General features: G+C 37.6%; 1 protein-coding gene across 8 annotated transcripts in view; it reads right to left on the bottom strand.

The window, feature by feature from the left end:
- Positions 1-20,697, bottom strand: part of FGF14 (fibroblast growth factor 14) — a 613,045-nt gene that overhangs the window by 284,215 nt on the left and 308,133 nt on the right. Inside the window, exon 1 of one of the 8 annotated variants that reach the window (XM_072782461.1) lies at positions 7,797-8,303. The exons of the other annotated variants lie outside the window; for them this stretch is intronic. The gene's annotated coding sequence lies outside the window, so the exon portion shown is untranslated. Of the gene's footprint in view, positions 1-7,796; positions 8,304-20,697 lie in introns of those variants that run through there. 8 annotated transcript variants of the gene reach the window in all.

The following is a 20,697-nucleotide window of genomic DNA, read 5'->3' as shown; positions in this document are numbered from 1 at the left end:
CAAAGAATCTTTTGGTTTCAGCAAAACACAGACACTGAAACAATTTCACAATTGCAATTCAATTCACTTGAAACCCACACTTCTTATTAGCTCTGTTCACTCATGTGGAGATGTATGTGCCTTATGGGGACGTGGGGCCTGTTATTGTAGGGTATCAGCATGCCATTCACCTAGAAAGCAAAATGCTGCATCTCAGGAGAACGAGCCTACTACAGTGAGGCCCCACATCAGAGGAAAAGGTGAGCTTTGCTTTTGCTGTGATTTCCACAGCTGTGCCTCCCTTCTTTCTGGGATCGATGCACTCTTTTATCTAACAGCAGGAAAGGAGATGATTGTCTAATGTGGCAGCAGATACAAAAGGAGAGAATGTTAATGCAAGGCTACAACTAAACTGCCCTAGAGACCATACCCTCCAGGAGCCCAGGACTCCAGGATCCGACAGAAAGAGAGAGCTGGCACAATCAAGCGCGACAAATCATCACATTATAAGTCAGCTGGAACCTCTGATGGAGTCACAGTGTTTTCTGGTTGCTAGGGAGAGGATGGCGAATGAGAAGCTCTTCAGAGTTAGAAGTGTAGCTATGAGGCAGGTGATTTGTACAGATGACTCCTTCATAATGTTGGCTGTTGAGGCAATCAAAGGGCAACAGTGGCAACACTAGTTATGTATCAGGACTTTCTGTCTGAAATAAGGAAAACATCCTTTCTCCTGCCTATCCCTCTGACAAGGGCAGGATAATTGTGAGGTGTGTGAAGCATTAATTAGCTCCATGCACAACATTTAAGGGGTTGCCAGAACACTAAGGATCAAGGTAATATTCCAATATTTTTAAATGGAAATTAGTGCAGAGATATTCATGATAAACAAAATATCACATCTTTAATTAAAAAGAGGGTACTATTCTGTTTGTGTACCACTGAACTCACCTGGCTCACCCTAGATTGGCTGTGTTCTTAAATGAGCATTAAATGATAGAAGTTCCACAAAGAAAGATTACTATTACCCTTGAGCACCTGCCAAGATCCAAGCTTAAGCCTACTAGGTTCCTTTATTTGTTTTTGTTTCTGTTTTGTTTTTGTTTTTGTTTTTGTTTTGTTAACTAGGCTCAAGACTGGGTGTGGAGCCCAACAAAGGGCTTGAACTCATGACCCCAAGATCAAGACCTGAGCTGAGATCAAGATTTGGATGCTTAACTGAGAGAGACATCCAGGCACCCCCTACTAGGCCCTTTGTAAACTATTCCATTCCATCCTTGGAAACTTTTGAAGTCTTCTTTACTGTTCCATTTGACAGATGATGAAACTAAGGTTCTCATTAAGTCATGTTTCTGGGCCAGGACTTCACCCTGGGTGCCCAACTCCATCTCCTGTGCTCTTTCCACACATCATTATTATCCACCAATAATGAGACTTCTACTGAAGCTTGTTTGATGCATTATAAAGACTTGAAATAATACAGACAGGGTAGGGCTTTCGGATGTCTGAGTTGATAAACAACTGAATACTCCCTGTCTCCCTCTCCCTCCACCTAGTGCCATTAAGTGAGCCTGTCAGCAAAATCCATGTCAGAAACAAAGTTATAAGAAGACTCAAGGGTGGAATCTAAGCTGGGAAAGAAAGAGAAGGTAGAAAATAACATAGGACTTCTTTTTCAGGTTTGTTTATTTTTTCTTTTGCAGCAACGTCTTTGGATAAAGATTCCTTCAAAGAAAGCGCATAGTTTTATGTAAATGTGAAAACTTTCCAGAAGGGCCTAGTCATCCCTTGCCCTTTCTGTCCCATCCTGAAATACTTTCTAATACATTTAGCAATTTCTGATCTAGTTCTATACTGGGCTAGCTCTTGGGTTGTAGACTGCATGTGGGTGAAGAGTGCCACATGACTGGGGAACACATGTGAGCACTGCCACCCAAGAGGTGGACATTCTTATGGCCAGTGCTCTAATAGCCACTGTGCCAGGACTACTGGCTGACTCAGGACAGTCAGTAAATCAAACATCTGTCCCTGGATCTCTGCCTAACATTTTCACATGCATGGAATTGCTAACTTTCATTTCTCACTGCTAGAGCTATTCCTAGCCTCTCTCAGTCTCATGGAGAAAGAAGCTAGGTTTTTGTAATAACATTTTAATGTTTTTTAGCACTTTACAACCATTTCAATTCTTTCAGTCCACTATCCTTCTGTTGAGTCAGGGAATGAATACTCCTCTCCCCATCTGTGTCCTAGGTGAAAAGGCTCTCTACACATGGAAATTTGCAACATGTGACCTGAGAGTCACTTTGTCCTTCTAGTTCTAAAGTTCTGTGTCTACATATCAAGGAAGACATACTAAGGACAAAGATAACAGAAGCAAAAATTGGAGCACATAAAGGGGAAATTAATCAGAAAGAACAGCCTGGGGGAGAAGATTAAATTAAGAGAAATAACCTCCAGTGTCAAAAATTAAGGGCAGAAGGATGAATTTTTCATAGGAGCAGAAAAGTAACAGCTGCCAGGCTGTAACCTGGGCTGGGGGGTTAGGGGGAGTTAGGTAGACAGAGGAAGAGAGACTATTTTAGATATTACAGATACAAGTAATGATTTTTAACAAGCCCTTCCAATGCCTTCTTAAGAGATACTTCCATTAAAGTACATGTGCCAAAACCAAAGCAATTATTATCAGGGAAGTCAGGGAGCTTTAGGGTAAAGGTAAGAGTACAGTTAGGGTTCTTGGCAAATGGTTGTGACAGCTAATTTGCATACTCATTTCACAAATGTCTCTAGGAATGTGGTAAGCATGCTATGCCTCCTGTTATCTTGACGATTAGATGCGCAACTACTGATCTGTCCCAGGACTGACACTGTAGCCAAAAGGAAGGACAAAGTTTACCTCTGTTTGGGGACATCCCTGAAAGAGGGAGGAAGGGAAGCAGCTCAGGCTCAGTCTTGGTTGGCTGTGATGAGAGGTAGGAATTTTGCAAACAACATCATATTATGCTACTACTAGCACTGACCAATGCTGTGTTTATTATAATTTATGAATTTATCATAAATCCCTAAAGAAATGAGGAAATGATAATAAACTAAAAGTTTGGATCAAATTAAAGAAAGAAAAGGAGAAGAAAACTGTGTTCTCATGATTCTATACTGAACAACAAGTATAAAAACTCGTCATGCCTTGGGTCAAAAGTATGGGCTTCAATGTTCAGCTTCTGAGACATGCAGAACACAATCTCACAAACACAATTAAGAGCACTGAAGAATATTAACTTGAAAAAAGAAAACAAAATGCCAATGTTTGCTCTTAAATTTTAATAATTTTGGAAAGATAAGATTGAGAAATAAAGGAGACATCCTTCCCTCTTACTAATCACAAAATTTGAGAGTGGCCACATCAAAATTACATAGAAGCAAATTTCCAGAGGGGCTTACTCTTCATGCTGCTGAGTGATTGTATTGATCGGGTAGCATTTTGGAAAAGGCATCTCTTGAGTCCTTAAGAGTTTACTTGTGATGTATTATTATTATGGATCAAAACAAAAACTTTATAGCTTTTTACTAGTTTTTATTATTAAACTATGTCCTGCAGCCTTACTCTGAGCATTCATTTCCTGTTGCTGCTGTAACAAATTACCACAAACTTAGTGTCCTGAAACCACATGATTTTTTTATCTCCTAGTTCTGTATGTCCGAAGTCTAATGGAGATGTCACTGGGCTTAAATCAAGGTGTGGACAGTGCTGGGTTTCTTTCTGCAGGCTGAAGGGGACAATCTGTTTCCTTGTCCTTTCTAGCTTCTTGTGGCTGCCCACATTCTTTGGCTCATGCCCTTTCTTTCCATCATCAAAGCCAGAAACATTGTACCTTTCTGTGTTTTTCTTCTAAAGTCACCCCTCCCTCTCTGACCATCATTGGGAAAGGTCATCCACTTGTAAGGACCTGTGTGATTAGATTGAGCCCCTTTAATAATCTGGGATAATCTCTTTATATCAACAGTCCTTTACATCTGTAAAATCCTTTTTGCCATGGGAGGTATCATATTTACAGGTTAACAGGTTCCAGGGATTAGGGAATGGATGCCTTTGCAGATGGGGCAAAGGGGAAACACATTATTCAGCTGACCACATAGGACTGCTTTTATTCACAACAGATGACACATTCAACTATTATTGGTCATGAGTATAATGCTTTAAAACCCCAAAATGTTTAAAATTATAATTTCCTAAATAATTCTATCCTGAAATTAAAAATAGAGAGGTTGAAGACAGAGCATTTATGAAGAGATAGGAGGAAATAAGAGAATGGGGAAAAGATCATAATAACTACAACTACCAACACTGAATAAGTAGCTAGTGTGTGCTAGATTACTTGTAAGTCAAAAGTCAGTGTTCTGATAAACTGATTTAGAATAAAAACGTGTTCTAAACAGGCTACATAAAAACTAACTAAAGATCAGTTACATATTACAAACCAACATTCAATGAATTGAGGTTCTCAACGCATTCATGTTCTTGAATCAATGCTTGATTCACACTTCTGGTCATCCACCGAAGAGCAAGTAACTCCCTGACTCAGAGAAAGATCTCTTCTTTTGTATCAAACACTTACTGTTCCTCTGCATTATGCTTCCAAGATAAACAAGCAAACAAGCAACAAAAGAAAGATAATGCAAATGAGGCAGAAACATGAACAAACCTGATTTTCTGCAGCAGTCTCAGAGTGAGGTATATAAGGGCATAGTCGAGAGAGAGAGAGAGGACTGAGAAGCTGCCTGAACATTTCTTGGCTAGGGCCCCATTGTATACTCTTATCATTTTGCATGAAATATTGCAACACTCAAGTTCAGAAATGCCCATATTGAGTTGTATATTCACAAATTCATACGAAAGTCCAAATACCAATGGGTTGGGGTCAGCCATCATTTAAAGTATCCTAACTTCCTTTATTCCAAAATGGAACCATACTACTCAATGTTATAAAGCTTGTTTCAGAATACATGTGATTAGTAAGCACAGCCATTTCAAGAAATGATGACATTGCTCTACACTAGAATTATACATTCAAAAGTAGAGCAGGTTGCCAGAAGCCCTACTCCTGGTTCATGCAAAACTGGAAAAATCAATGAGAGGACATTTGTCAGTGAGCAGTTGAGAATAGTTATATTAGCTCTCTAATTTCCTCAATGCTTTAAATTCCCAAGTGTCACACTGTGAATCATGAATTTCCATTTCATTTACCACAGATAACTTGTATTCAACAAACTTATTTAGTAAGGATTTGTGGAACTCCCAGGCATACAAATAATTTCTTCTTATTTTTAATTTACTCTTTACCCTATTAGTCTTTAGCTGACTAGTTTTCTACCCCTGCATGGGAGTGCCTGAATAGACAGATCCACAGGCCTTCCCGTCATTTATAGAGCAAAGGCAATGCCTTTTAACCCAGTAGAAAATGTTTAATATTATATCTCCAAGTGATTCAGTGAAATGTACATTTTACAATAATTTTATCTATTAATACTTATTCTTAGGAAATTAAATACTTTTTAAAAATATTACATTAACAGAAGTCGGATTATAATGCCTTTATAAACACTGCTTTAAATTTGAAAGTCATTTCTCCTTCCAAGTGTATAATGTATTTTACACAGAACATTCAAGTGAACTAATTCATGTTCATATAAACTCTTTCTCCATGGTATTTACAGCATTAAAACAAACAAAGGAGCAAGGCTAGAATAAATAGCTATCTTTCTCCAAGAGTGATCACTAGACCAGCAGCAACAGCAGTGTCACCTGGGATATGTGAGAATGTAAATCTCCAGCCCTTGAGACATCTCTGTAGAATCAGTGATTGGTTTCTAAGGGTAACACCTCTGACTTCATTTATTTATTCATACTTTTGGGACTATCTTATCTTTTTCTGACAGTGTGTGTTTTAGTGATCCTTGGGCCTGTGGGAACATCAGAATCACTGGAAGATTTTGTGAAAATACAGATTGCAGGGCTCACCTCCTGAGTTCCTAATTAGGCAGGGAGCTCTGTATCAAGTAGACTCCGTGTGTACAGTAAGTGATGGCTCCCTCTTCCAGATCTTTCCCCCTTTTCTTCTTGCTGAGGGACCCAGAACCATTATGGCATTGCTATTATTGTCTTATCACTATGGTTTTAGAATCTGCTCCTGCAGTTCAGACCTAGTGCTACTGCTTGGTTGTGTACGCCTGCATTGTTTTTAAGCCTAAAGGCAGAAACCATAGAGAATCTGAGTTTTTTATACCTCTTTTCTACATCTTTTTGTAAATGGAAATGATTCAGGCCATAGAAAACTTCCTTCCAATGTGGCTAAAATTCCCTGAAGGTAGCCAGATAAGAAGTTTCATGGACGTGACCAATCTTTAGAAAGCAACTCAAAAAATTAAAATGTTTGGGGCACCTGGGTGGCTCAGTCACTTAAGCATCCAATTCTTGATTTCAGCACAGGTCATGAACACAGGGTCATGGAATCAAGCCCCACCTGGGGCTTCACGATCAGCAGGGAGTCTGCTTGAGATTCTCCCTCCCTCTCCCTTTGCTCCTCCCGCTTGTGCACACTCTCTCTCTAAAATAAATAAATAAATCTTTAAAAGAAAATTAAAAAGCTTATGTGTACCAAAAAAGCCTCACAGTACAACCAGCATGAGTTAAGGGGGCGGTCATACCACTAGTACGGGACTAAAAAGTAGTTATTTATCCTAGAAGAGTAGGTTTACCAAAAATGTCTGGAACCTCTAATGAACATTTCCATACAAAGAATTCTTTGTCCCCAAACTACCCCTCAGCACTTGGCAAAACACTCCCAATAAGGAGTAGTTTCAGCCACAAAGCCACAGGCTGAGGTGGCTGAGCTCAGATCTGGGCTTCTGAGTTCTGCGTGCAATGGGAAAGGGGGAGTCAAACTCAGCATCTAACCATGCACAAGTCCTGCTCATTATAGAGTATATCTCCTTGAAAAGCCCACTTTAATCTGTGCGTTACTAACAGTGGGTGTCCACAGATCAAAACAGCCAGACAGGGAGGAGTGATTGGCAACAGATGGGGACCCACATAAGGAGGTGAAAGATAGAATTCCATCAGACACAGAGAGGCAGTCACAGGTAGAGTGTATCTAGAAAATAAATCCAGCCCAAAACACAGCAGAAGATATTCACAGAAATGATGGAACCTCATCACCTGCCCCTGCCTCGGCCAGAAGAAGGATGGGAGCCAAGGGCTGTGCCTAGCAAAAGGTGATACCTCACCCTGGCATCTATACTTTAAATCAAACCAGCCAGAATTTGCACGTCTGTCCCCTAGCGAGTCTTTCAAGGCCCTATTGCTTTCACCTGAGCTCCTCCTCTCTCATCAATAGGATTTCTGCTCAAGAAACACTAAACCATAAGCAACCCCAGCTCACAGTTGTTGCATATTCCATATCAGGTGTCGTGCTCATGTTTATGTGGTTGACCTGTTTCCATCCTCACACAGCAGCAACTTGAGATAGGGCCAGTTATCTTTATGATTCAGGAGAGAAGGGAACTGAGGTGTGAATAAAGGACACAGACAGCTCTTTTAGGTGGTAAAGTAGCAAAGCTGGAACTTGAATTCAAGTCCATCTGGTTTCAGAGTCCATCCTCTGACCCTCACAATAAGATACTTTCACTCTGTTTTGGTCATTCTCGGTAAGTAAGGGAAGCTTTCTGAGCCACTCTGATTTTCCCTCTGGTTCTGCTGTTTCAAAGCAATGTTTCTTTCAAAAAACAGAAAAAAAAAAAAAAGACCAAATCCATGAACAGTAGCTTACCCTGGGAGGAGAAGATGCCCACAGGTGCTTTATTGGCTTCCTAGGACTGTTATAAGAAGTGCCACAACTGGGTGGCTTAGAAGAGCAGAAACTTAGCTCACAGTTCAGAAGGTTGGAAGCTTGAAATCAAGGCATCAGCCAAGTCAGTTCCTCCTGGAGGCTCTGAGGGAAGGTCTACCCCATGACTCTCTTGGCTTCGGGTAGTTGTTGGCATTCCTTGGCATTCCCTGGCTTACACAGCCTCACTCCAATTTCTGCCTCTGCCTCCCATGGTGTCCTCAATGTGTCCATGTCAATTAAGTCAATTTCCCCTCTTCTTTTAAGGACACCAGTCATATTGCATTAGTGCCTACCAATAGGACTTCCTCTTAATCTGATTACATCTTGCGAAGACTCGATTGCCCAATAAGATCACTTCCATAGGCGCTAGAGGTTAGGACATCAATATATCTTTTGAGGGGACAAAATTCAATCCACAACAATTTCTTACTGCCTAGAAAGATAATGAAGTTCTATTTGATTTTACTCCTTTTGCTGGCTTTACCAGCCACAGAAAAGAATCCTCTGCATGGATTCTAGAATTCTAGAATGTTACTCTGCAGCTGAAAACCTTCATCAGTGATCCTTTTCCTCTTCTGGCAAGTCTTTCATTCCAGGATTTCCAACGTCAAACCAAACTACTGCTCTTTTGAAAATTTCACCTGGGATTTGTTGCCTCACTCTTGTCAAAATCCTACCCATTTTAAAAGCCCTTTTAAGATTGTGATACTTTTTATCCTAAAATTTTCTTTTTTGCTTCTCCACTTCCTGGTGTATTGTTTTCTCTGTGATGTTGAAGTTTTTCTTTACTGCCCCAAATTTTTTTGATCAAGTCTTTCTTCCTTACTATCTTATGTTTTCCTTATACTCATGACAGGGATGAGTAATCACGTTTGTCTTTGTATCTCTTACATTCCTGATATATAATACCTTTCACACAGTGGGTGCTGATGAATTGTTGGATGAGTTGACAGATATACTGTCAAGAATTTCAGAAAATTTTGCATTTTCACAAAGATAGTTGCTATTGAAAGAGTAATGAAGAATCTAATGTCATTTTACAGCTTTGAAAACTGACTTTCAAATCCACAAAATATAGATAACAATATCTACTCCACATGGAGGTGACAAATATCAAGTGAAACACTGGTGAAATTTCCTCATAGAATGCATCACACGTGGTAGATACTGAACAAATATTTGTTGGCTGTTGATTGTTAATTTCTTGATTCTATTACAGTTTGTTAAGCCCTGAAAATTCTTGAATCTTGATAGAGGCATATCAATGAAAACCTACAGAATGCATTCGGGTTACTTACTCTTCCTTCTAGGCAATCAAGGCATTTGGACTTGGAAAAATAAAAATTCTTGCCCCTTGTTTCTGTAGGATTTATTGGTTATTCATTTTATTAATTTACTCTCTTGATTCATTTTCATAAAGTCTGTGAGGTACTGGCTATGCATTAAGATTTAAGGCCAGCCAGCATCCTTGGTATCATAAAGCCTTTTATCTCTGATTAGGAGGTAATATAATTTCCCATACCAGATTGGTATGCTTGCTGAGGGTAGAGACAACGTTTACTTAGCCATACTACTACACCCAGCAGGTGCTCAGTAAATGATGAATTGCATTGAATCTCTCCAGCAAAGGCTTTGGTTCCTAACCTAGCAGCCCCAGCATCTCCTTTTAAAAACCAATATTTTGTATTGTACCTATTTGCTGACCTGAAGTAAAATTCATAAAACTTTCCCTCACACATAATTTTTAAATTCAATATAATGCCCTAACTATAATATAAAGGAGCAATAGAAGGATTATTACTTTAAATGAAACAAATATCTCTCTCTCTCTCTCTCTCTATATATATATATATATATATGTATGTATATATATACACACATATATATAAATAGATATATAAATAGATATCTCAGGAAATAATAGAAGAATCTTAAATTATATGTTCTGAGGTAAAAGAACTTAATTTAGAAAATTAGGAGTGAGATTAGAGCCCTCTGATCTATTTGGAGAATCCCAATGACTGTAACAGTTATAAATTGAAGCCACTACACATATATTTTATTTGTGCAGCCATTCATAATAAGATTTCCCAAAATGGTGAACAATTGTTGGTAAGGTTCTCAACAAAAATAGGATGATCTTCTTCTGATTTACATGGCAGATGTGTTCCTGAAAATTTCAGCTCATGTTAAAACCATGCAAAAATTACTTCATGTTTACAATTTAAAAAAAAAAGGGTTAGGGGCAAGCAAACCAATTTTTTAAAAGATTTTATTTACTTGAAAGACAAAGAAAGCTAGCATAAATAGGGGGAGAGGAAGAGGGAAAAGCAGATTCCCCACTGAGCAATTCCCTGTGCCCCCCTCCCCTACACACATACATACTAGGATCATCACTTGAGCCAAAGGCAGACACTTAACTGAATGAGCCACCGAAGCACCCCAAACAACCTGATTTTTAAAATGAGCTAAATACTTTAACAAACACCTCACCAAAGGAAATGAACAGATGGCAGAAAAACACCTGAGAAGATTTTCCATATCATATGTCATCAGGGAAATGCAAACTAAAATAATAAGATACCACCACACACCTATTAGAATGGCAAAAATCCAGAACACTAACAATACCAAATGCCAGTAAGGATGTGAGGCAACAGGAACCCTCTTCCACTGCTGGTAGGAATGCAAAATGGTACATTCACTTTAGAAGACAGATAGTACTTTCATATAAAACTAAAATAACCTTACCATATGATCCAACAATATTGATAATTGGTATTTACCCAAAGGAGTTAAAAACATATCTACACAAAAACCTGCACATAAATATTTATAAAAGCTTTCTTCGTAATTGCCAAAACTCAGAAGCAACTAAAATATTCTTTAGTAGGTGAATGGACAAGTAAACTGTGGTACATCCAAACAATGGAATGTTATTCAGCAATAAAAAGAAATGAGTTATCAAACCATGAAAAGACAGGGAGGAACCTTAAATGCATATTACTAAATGAAAGAAGCGAATATGAAAAAGCTTTACTCTGTATGATTCCAACTATATAACATTGAGAAAAAAGGTAAAACTATAGAGACAATAAAAAGAGCAGTGGTGTCCAGGGGTGAGGAAGGTGGAAGGGAAGAACAGGATGAGCATATGGGGCTTTTAAGGCCGTGAAATTACTCCATATAATACTACAATGGTAAGTACATTTGTTTAAATTCATAGAATGTACAACAACAAGAGTAAACCCTAATTTAAACTATGGGCTTTGTATGGTTATGACACGCCAATGGACATTCATACTTGTAACAAATATACCATGTTGTTGGGGGATGCCGATGGTGGTGGAGATTAGGCATGTGCAGGGCCTGGGGGATATGGGAAATCTCTGTATCTCCCTTTCACTTTTCCTGTGGACCTAAAACCACTCTAAGAAACAAAGTACATTTTTTAAAAAAGGTTAGGTTATTACTATTAATATTTCCCCTATTTAAAGTATAACAGGAAATTTGAAAGTCAGAATATGCAGAGCAATTAATTCATCAGTGCAGTGCGTAGGATTGTGATCCACCTTAAAGACAATTTGGGAGTGGGGGGTCCTTAACTCTGTTAAAGGCCAGAAGTCCTTCCCATGCTTCCTGTCAAATGTTAGGGGTGGTAGTGCCCCCATAGAGAATCAACAGCCACATTCCTTCAGACTCTTGCTGTGTGATTTCCTAACCTATCATCCCTATCCAAGTGCAAGTCACTGATTTCTTTCCCATCTCTTCCAAAGTCCTGTTATTGAGGATGCTTATCCTAATACCCTGACAGACCAACCAAATCTCAGTGATAGAACTTATCTTGACGTCCAACACAACAAAATCTATGACAAAAAAATTGAACATACCTAGGAGAAACCTTCTCTTCTTGAGTCATTTCCTTTTGCATAAAATAATTTTCTAAAACAGGGAATCAGTTTTCACATATGAGATCTGGTTCACACATTATCTAGCACACAGTAGGACCCATATGTTGAATAAAGGATGACAGTGAGTTTGTTCACATCTGAATGACAGCTATCTTACGGCATGCAATTAAAAATACAGTATTTCTCAGTAAAACAGGTGCATCCATGTATGACACAAAACTACAAAATGTGTGATAATTCATCTCATTTTCAATGAATTAGTGCAATGTCCCATTTTTTCTCACTTGTTAGTCACAGTGGTCTAGCTCAGTAAATTTAAAAGATCAAAATTACTGTTCTTTTGTGACCTTGTCTATTATCACCCTTTGACATTAACTCTAAGAAGTATAGTAAGAAATTCTGGGATGCCTGAGTGGCTCAGTGGTTGAGCATCTGCCTTCAGTTCAGGATGATCCCAGGTTCCTGGGATTGAGTCCCACATCAGGCTCCCCTGCAGGGAGCCCGCTTCTCTCTCTGCCTATGTCTTTGCCTCTTTCTGTGTGTCTCTCATGAATAAATAAATAAAAATCTTTTAAAAAATAATACTCCACCCACTAGAATAAATTCTAATAAGACAAGGTTTTTGGTCATCTCTATCCAGTGATATATCCCAAAATCTAGAAGGAAACTGAAATGAAATAGATGTTTAAAAAAATGTTTGGGATGAATGATGAATGAACAAGTGAATATTGTGATCAACATGTGTGAAGTACCATGATAAAGTACAAAGAGAAAAACAAAAACTCTCAGCCCTCAAGGGACTCTCTGTCAACTGGGGAAATAGACTCCTAATATTAATGACATGCATGCCAATACATGTTGTGTACATTCCTAAGATAATATCAAGAAGAGAGAACTAATATTTCCTGTGCATCAAGAAACACTTGATAAAATTTTATTCAGATTAAATCAAGGTATTTTACCCTCAGAGTAATTGATATTTGGGGCTAGATAATCTTTGTTGCAGGAGGCTGTGTCATGTACTATAGAATGTTTAGTGTCATTTCTCATCTCTACCCAGCAGATGCCAGTAGCAGGCCCCCAACTGTGACAACCAAAAATATCTGGAAACCAATGTTTCCTCAGACAAGAAACACTGGTTTAAAAATATGGGCTAACCGGACAGAGGAAAGGAAGAGGAGAAAATCATGAGCTTCTGGTTAACAACGTCTGGATTGTATTTATCTCTGACATTGACCAAATAGCTTTGAATTGATAATAAAAAGAATAAACACCTTGTACTTTTGTTGTTCTTATAATATATGAAATCCGGGAACCCTGGGTGGCGCAGCAGTTTGGCGCCTGCCTTTGGCCCAGGGCTCGATCCTGGAGACCCGGGATCGAATCCCACGTCGGGCTCCCGGTGCATGGAGCCTGCTTCTCCCTCTGCCTATGTCTGACTCTCAATCTCTCTCTCTCTTTCTCTCTCTCTCTCTCTGACTATCATAAATAAATAAAGATTTAAAAAAATAATATATGAAATCCATTCATGCATGTGTGATCCTTACAAACAACCTTGTGAGAACACAGGTTGGATATTTATTTCTTTTTAAATGAAAACATAGTTAAGTTAAATGAGGTGCCCAAAGTCGATCTTAGTTTCAGTGATCTTTGTCTTTTTCAAATTTCTCCTTCAATACTTATTGAATTTTGAGGCACACTAACCATTCAGATTACTTAATCTTCCAATCTGTATCTGTCCACATTAAATCACAATAACTTAATAACTTCAACCAACAGACTTTAGCTATTCCACAGGTTGACTCTATGCTAGACACTTTGCTTAATGCTGCAGTTAAAACTCTGAGCATTTCCTTTAGAATGGCAAATCCCTGATGCAGTGTTAAAAGTGGGTAATATTCCCCTCGTGGAAATATACTGAATGATATCCTAATAGTGTTGCATAGTGTTGCATAGTGGCGGAGGGTGAGCACAACATCTACGTCTAGACTTATTGAATCATTATGTGGTATACCTGAAACTAACGTAACATTGTGTGTCACCTATACTCAAAAAGACCAAAACAAAAACAAAAACAAAAACAAAACTGTGAACTGAAAGAAAGGTCTTAGAGCTCTAAAAATTAGGTTTTGGGGAAAAATAAAAAAGAAAAGGAATGCATTTTGGCACAGAAAATTGAGATACTTCCCAAATCCAGCCAGCAAGTACACAGCAGGATAAAAATAACCTGATCAAAAATGACCCATGTAAGAAATGGGCTTGATGGGGGACTTGGAAAGTCAGCTTCTTCTCCAGTTGCTACACTATTTAAGCTGTTTATCTTAAGCAAGTCATTTGCCATTTTTGGGTCTCATTCCAGAGTATCGAGACTCCTAACTCTCAGATAGTTTAACTGACATGGGTTTGTAATGTCAGTGCAATACCCACAGGCTACCTAGCTGTTGGGCTGATGTCACTGCTGCTTCATTGGCCTTGTCCAGTGAAGCAACTGGAAGGACCTCTAAGCTCACAGTTTCAAGTTCTTTTAAGCTTTGACTTGGGGAAGTTATGAGTGGGTTGCCTAGAAATGATACTGTAATGTGAAAACCGAAATTCAAGGCAGAGTGGCTCCAGCCAGCTGTGCTAATTGATCTTGAAACCTATTTGCACAGGCTACATTTCCAGAACAATTGTGCCTCCCCGACTGAGTCTCACCTGGGGTCAAGATCAGGATGGCCAATTGATATCCAAGTGACTCTACAGGGAGTCGCAATTGAAAGTACTTTCTAATTGGATTCTCCACTTACACAGATACTCTCCTCTTCCTGGCAGGCTCTTCTCTAATTGCCAATTATCCAAGAGAAGATTCCTCTCGTCTTTCTGCTTTCCCACCCCAATTGCAAAAAGAGATTAAAATTCTGAAAGCTACTTTCTTTAAGTAAATTATATGAATGTTCTATTTTGGGGGGAAAAGGAAATATGTAAATAAACTAACATGTCCATAAAAAACATATTCTACATATTTATTGTAGAATGAAATTGTTCTTCAGATCATTGATCCTGTTGAGAAACGGATTTAAAAAAAGGCATATGAACCAAAGTTTGTGTCACTTCTAGGTGATACAGTTATACTCTGAAGCACTGAGTTAAATCCAGTTTCAAAAGCTGCATTGGCTAGTATAAATAATGCTGCCAAGATATGGAAGCAACTCAAGTGTCTATGGACAGAAGAATGGGATAGAGAAGATGTATATATGTCATGGAATATTATGCAGCCACGAAAAAGATTAGATCTTGCCATTTGTGACAACATCAATGGATCTTGAGAGTATTATGTTAAGTGAGGTAAGTCAAAGACAGATGGTAACTAGACTTATTATGGAGATCATTTTATAAGATATAAGATATTGAATCACTATGATATACACCTGAAATTAATAGGATGTTGTATGTAAATTATACTTCAATATAAATAAATAGAAACAAAAAGTGCTGCCTTGAAGTGACTAAAATGTTCATTATTTCTAAATCCATGATCCCTGAAAGCTATTTCAATGTCGCACAAGGCACCTGAGATTACTCTTCACCATTCCAGAGGAGAGAAATATAACTCTCCCACATCAAATACCAAACACATTATCTGACCAGATACATGTAGATCACTTTCAGTTTAATGAAAATATTGATAAAACATGTCAAGCAAAGAATTCCAGATTTACTGAAGAAATGTTATTGATGCTCTCTAGCTCCCCACAGTGTCCTGCAAATTGGGGTATTTTCTCATCATCACGCTTCACAAGAATAGAATAGCAACAGTGACCAAATATGTGGCTGTACCTCACTGACATTCCACATCCATGTCAGTTAAGCTGTTCTCAGAGTCTGAGGTTATCTGTTGGCTTTTGTTCATCTGATAATCTTATGTTTCATTTGAGTAGTTAAAATGTGCACTGGAGGGTGAAGTTCCAAGAACTGTCTCAGATGTTTCCATTCAAGCACCTGGGTGAGCATAGGTAGACCGAGAATGTCACATTAGCTAAATATGCATCCTTTAGAAATGATTTAAGGGAAAATTGTCGTGCAGATAATAGAAGGCTGTAACACAGATGGAAATATATGTCAATACACAGAGAAGTTTCAATTGCACAGGATGCCTGAAACAGGAATATTGGATATCTTCCACAAACATGAAGTTTTTAGAATTTCACAGTGATGAAAATATGCAAAGTGGCATGAAAGGCTGAGACAGGAGAACTCAATTATGATAAAAAAGAAACCTTCAGCATAACTCATTTTTCTGATGCAGATTACTATGCAGCTCTGTGATATCTATCATGATATCTACCATGCAAATTTCTTAAAAAGCTAGAAAAGAAAAGAAAGGAGCATGCAGGTGCTGGATAATAGGTCTGTAGCATACCTTATATTGTTTATAAGGACCACGTGGAAGAAAGAACCACAAATCTCATGTGTCTTATTGGTAATCATACTGATCCTTGATACAATTTAGAGAAGTGCAATGTGTACATCTTTTTCTACTTGATTTCTGGTTGTAAGTTTTGTTTTTTTAAAGATTTTATTCATTTATTTGAGAGAGACAGACAGAAAGAGTGATAGAGAGACCGCACAAGCAGGGAGCGGGACAGAGGGACAGGGAGAGGCAGACTCCCACCAAGCAGGGAGCCTGATATGGGGCTCAACCTCAGGACCCTGAGATCATGACCTGAGCTGAAGACAGACATTTAACCGACTGAGCCACCCAGGAATTCCCTGACTGTATGTTTTAAATTGGACAAATAAATTGCATGTTTCAAATACCTTAATTTAGTCTGAAAACCTTTGCTCCTTGAACTCCAGATAGCCTCTCTGGTAGCTACGTGGAGACTACAAAACATGAAGATTGTACAGAGGTCCATATCTGACATTCAGTAAGGATAAGAAGAGTGGAACACCTAGGTTCCTCATCAATATGTCCTCACAAGTATGCCCACTTAGTAATTGCTAAATAACTACCGTCTTTTCCCTTCCCACCAGCAGTCTCTGCTGATGTGTTAAAATCACCTGTATGACCTCTGCTCAATACCCCCCACCACACACACACACACACACACACACACACACACACAATGTGCCTTTTATCCTTACACCGATCAAAATGCCCTGATTGTCCAGCCATACAACCCATAACTCCTTTTTCCAGTCTCTCTCTAGTCTCTACCTGATTTCTACAATGATATTCAGAAAAAAAAATTATTAATATAAAAATGATATATCAATACAATTACAAACACAAATGGATTGTCTTTAGCTATACCCACAAATACACATTATCAACATTAAAATTTGTCCACAATGACTGAGAAAAATTTATTCATATTGCCAGGAAGTATTTTTGAGTTTTATTAATATAAAGAACACCAATATAACAGCTCTCACAGGTTATTACTACTTTATAAGAACATGAATTAAATATGAAGAACCACAAAGGGTGGTAGCATAATAATACAGCAGATATGAAAAGTGAGTATAGATGCTCAGGACTAAATTTAGGATCTCAATCATCAAGCTTTATTTGACAATGTAACTTGTTGTATTCAACTACCATTTTGCTTTCCTTGATCCTCCCTCAAATGGCACAATTAATAAATTGTGAGTACTGTCTTTGACACCCAATAAAAGGTGGAATATCCTGAAAAGGCTTATTAAAATTACTTTATCTCATCTTCACACAATTGTTGAAAAGCACAAGATTGTGTTATTAGATTGAAAAGCTTAATTTATTTTCTACCATCAGCAAGTGAGAATTTAAAAAAAAAATGTAAATGCACAGATTTGCTAGACTGGAAATATGGTTTTCACATTGATAAATTTGTTCAGAATAAATGTTGCTATCCCGCTAATTCAGGTTCTCTCCATGACCATCAATTACTTCCACATTTACTTCAGAAAAAAATATCAATTGAGTCACAAAGCCATCTTATCAGATGGATCTTTTTGGAGAGGTACCAGGTTAGTGTCACATTTCAGCATTAAACTATTAAGAATGTGTTACTTAACATATGCAACTCTGGCTATGAATTAGAGAACTATATTCAGAATGCAAAATTTGTGTATCAAAATAAGTAAATATTACATTACATTCTTCTTGTTTGTAGCCTCAACAAGAAGATAATGATAAGATATTTAAATGAGAAATTTAAAAGTGAAATACATCCAGACATCATGAAAGATCATCCAAAGGTTATTTTTCCTATAGTAAATTAGGTAGTTCATACACCTCCACTCCTCTTTCTCTCTCTCTCTCTTGCTCTCTCTCTCTCTCTCTCTCTCTCTCACACACACACACACACACACACACACAAATACACACACCTTGGCAGTGTCAAACTTTTGGTTTATTTTAGGAATATTTTAGGTGAAAGATTCTTATTGTAATCATTTCTTCTCTTGAGAAATTTGTAGAGATATCCACTTCTTATCACTGCCTTGTTGAGGACAGGAAGGATATGGATTGAAATGTTTTAAATGTCTTCAAAGTTTTGTTTTTGTTTTTGTTTTTTTTTGTTAACATTAAGAAGAAATTAAAACCCATCATTTTTATGCCTTCTCTTCAGAAGTAAAAAAATATATATATTTTTATAAGAAAAGAGAATGAGTTTCTTTAGTTGATATGGTGACATTTCTTTGAAATGAGACTTTTTAAAGCCTGGTTTATTATTTTAATTGTTAAAAGAAGCAATACTGATAAAAAGTTCTCCTTTTTAACCAAAGTTTACCCAGAAAAGATAAGAAGAGTTTCTAGTCCATGAAATGACTTGCTCTAGGCTCATAAAGCCAGATTTTTTTTCTGGGATGGCCTAGTATAAACTGCTTAATAATATGGAAAAATGGGAAAAGATAAGGCTTTAATGACAAACTCTGGTTCTGCCACTATAAGCTGTTCTGACCTTAGGAAAAATATTCAGTCTTATTTTTCTCTTATGAAAAATAGAGGTTATAATAAATTTCTACATTGTATGGTTGCTGTAAAAATCTTACAGGATAATGAGCATGTATAAAACAATTAGCAGAATGCCTGACATATTATAGATTAATATATGGCAATTACCATTGTTTGGTCATATTTCCCAGTATGGTTTCCCATGTTTTATGCTCCAACAACACTAAGAGATAGATTATAATCTCCATTTTTTTTATAATCTCCATTTTAAAGCTCAAAGCTTAGAGGTCCACTGACTTTCCTATTGTTACATAGGACTCCACTGCAAGTCTTCTGATTCCAAATCCAGAATATATTTTCCCTGACTCTTCCTGCAAGTAAGTACATTGGACTGTACCTTACACCAGGTAAGTGTTATCCAGGGACAATGATGTGCTTCTGTGTGACAAGGGGCTGACACATTTGGTAACTAATTTCATGGAAAGACATCACTAGGCATTGGCCATGGGAAACCCACAGTAGCCAGAGCATAAGTCCAAATACAGACTTGATGTTGTCCTTATTCAGGCACATTTATAATATTAATTGGTCTTTGCTTTACTAGCTATGGAGGAAAAGCAAATTCATTACTCTGGATTCCAACTCCTATTCCTAAGATGCTGCACACTAATTATTTAGATCTGAATAACTTCCTGCCCGGAAATAGAGGTCTTTGACTTTGGCATCTTTGAGCTGATAATGTGAGAAATAAGTTGAAAGACTTGACGGAAAAGGCAAAAAATTATGATACAAAATTTAAAAAATAAACCTCTGTCTCTTGAGAAAACAACATACAAATCAATAATCAAAGCAACCCTAGTCAGTCACACAAGAAGAAAACTTTAGAAGACAAATGCAATCCATACAAGTCTGAGACAATATTAATCTAAAACATGCCAGAAAATCCGTATAGGCCATAAATAATTTATAATAAAAGACACAAAAGGTGACTTGCACAATCCAATGCTCTTTACTTTAGCTTCACATTCTTGAGTCTAATGAATCAATAAACGTGTTCTTTCTCCATCTAAACGAATCACAAAATCCAATTCCTTTTTGACTCTAAAACCACTGTTCCAGGACAGAGCACCCAGACTACACACATTGTCAAAGGACCTTGCTATCACTGTGAGCCCTTAATGCTTTAGATGGAATTCATAATTTTGAGCCTTCTAATAATTTGTTCAGTTCCAAACAAAAAGCTACTTGGAGACATAATCAGTTCTTAAAAATCCAAACCATCATAAATATCCATTGTTTGCCTGCCTGAGTGTTATGATAAGAATCATGTCTCTCCAAGATGCACATGATGAAGTCTTAACCCTCAATTTCTAATGTAACCTTCATTAGAAATTGGATTGTTGCAGATGGATAGTAAGAGAAGGTTAAAATAAATAAATAAATAAATAAATAAATAAATAAATAAATAAATAGATAAATAGATAAACAAACAAACAAATAAATAGGTCATACTGGAGGACAGTAGACCCCTCATCCAGTATGACTGGTGTTCTTGTAGAAAGGAGAAATTTGGATACAAATACACAGTTAAGGGGAATGTCATTCAAACACGAATGGAAAGATTGAAGAGCGGCATCTAGAAGTCAAAGAACATGGCAGATTGACAGAAAACCACCAGAAGCTAGAGGAAAAGCATAAAACATATTTTCCTTCACAGCCTCAGAAGGAATAAACCCCTCTGACACATTGGTCTTGGACTCCCAGCCTCCAGAACTGTGAGACAACAGATCCTGTTGTTTAAACCCCCAATCTGTGGTACTTTGCTTACAACAGCCCTCCTAGCAAACTAGTAAATGCAAGTTGTTTTGGTCACAGACTTCTGAGACTTGGTGTTCTGATCTCCAGTTTACAAAACTTTAGATATACATGGAAAACCCAGATAAAATCCAATATTGTTTATTTCCTTATAGGGCTAAGTGGATGATTCAAACGTGTTAAGAGGGAAATAAAT

This window comes from Canis lupus, chromosome 17 (assembly GCF_048164855.1).
Source record: "Canis lupus baileyi chromosome 17, mCanLup2.hap1, whole genome shotgun sequence".
Lineage (NCBI taxonomy): Eukaryota > Metazoa > Chordata > Mammalia > Carnivora > Canidae > Canis > Canis lupus.
Note: the sequence above shows the minus strand (reverse complement) of the source record. Positions and strands in the feature narration are given on the sequence as shown.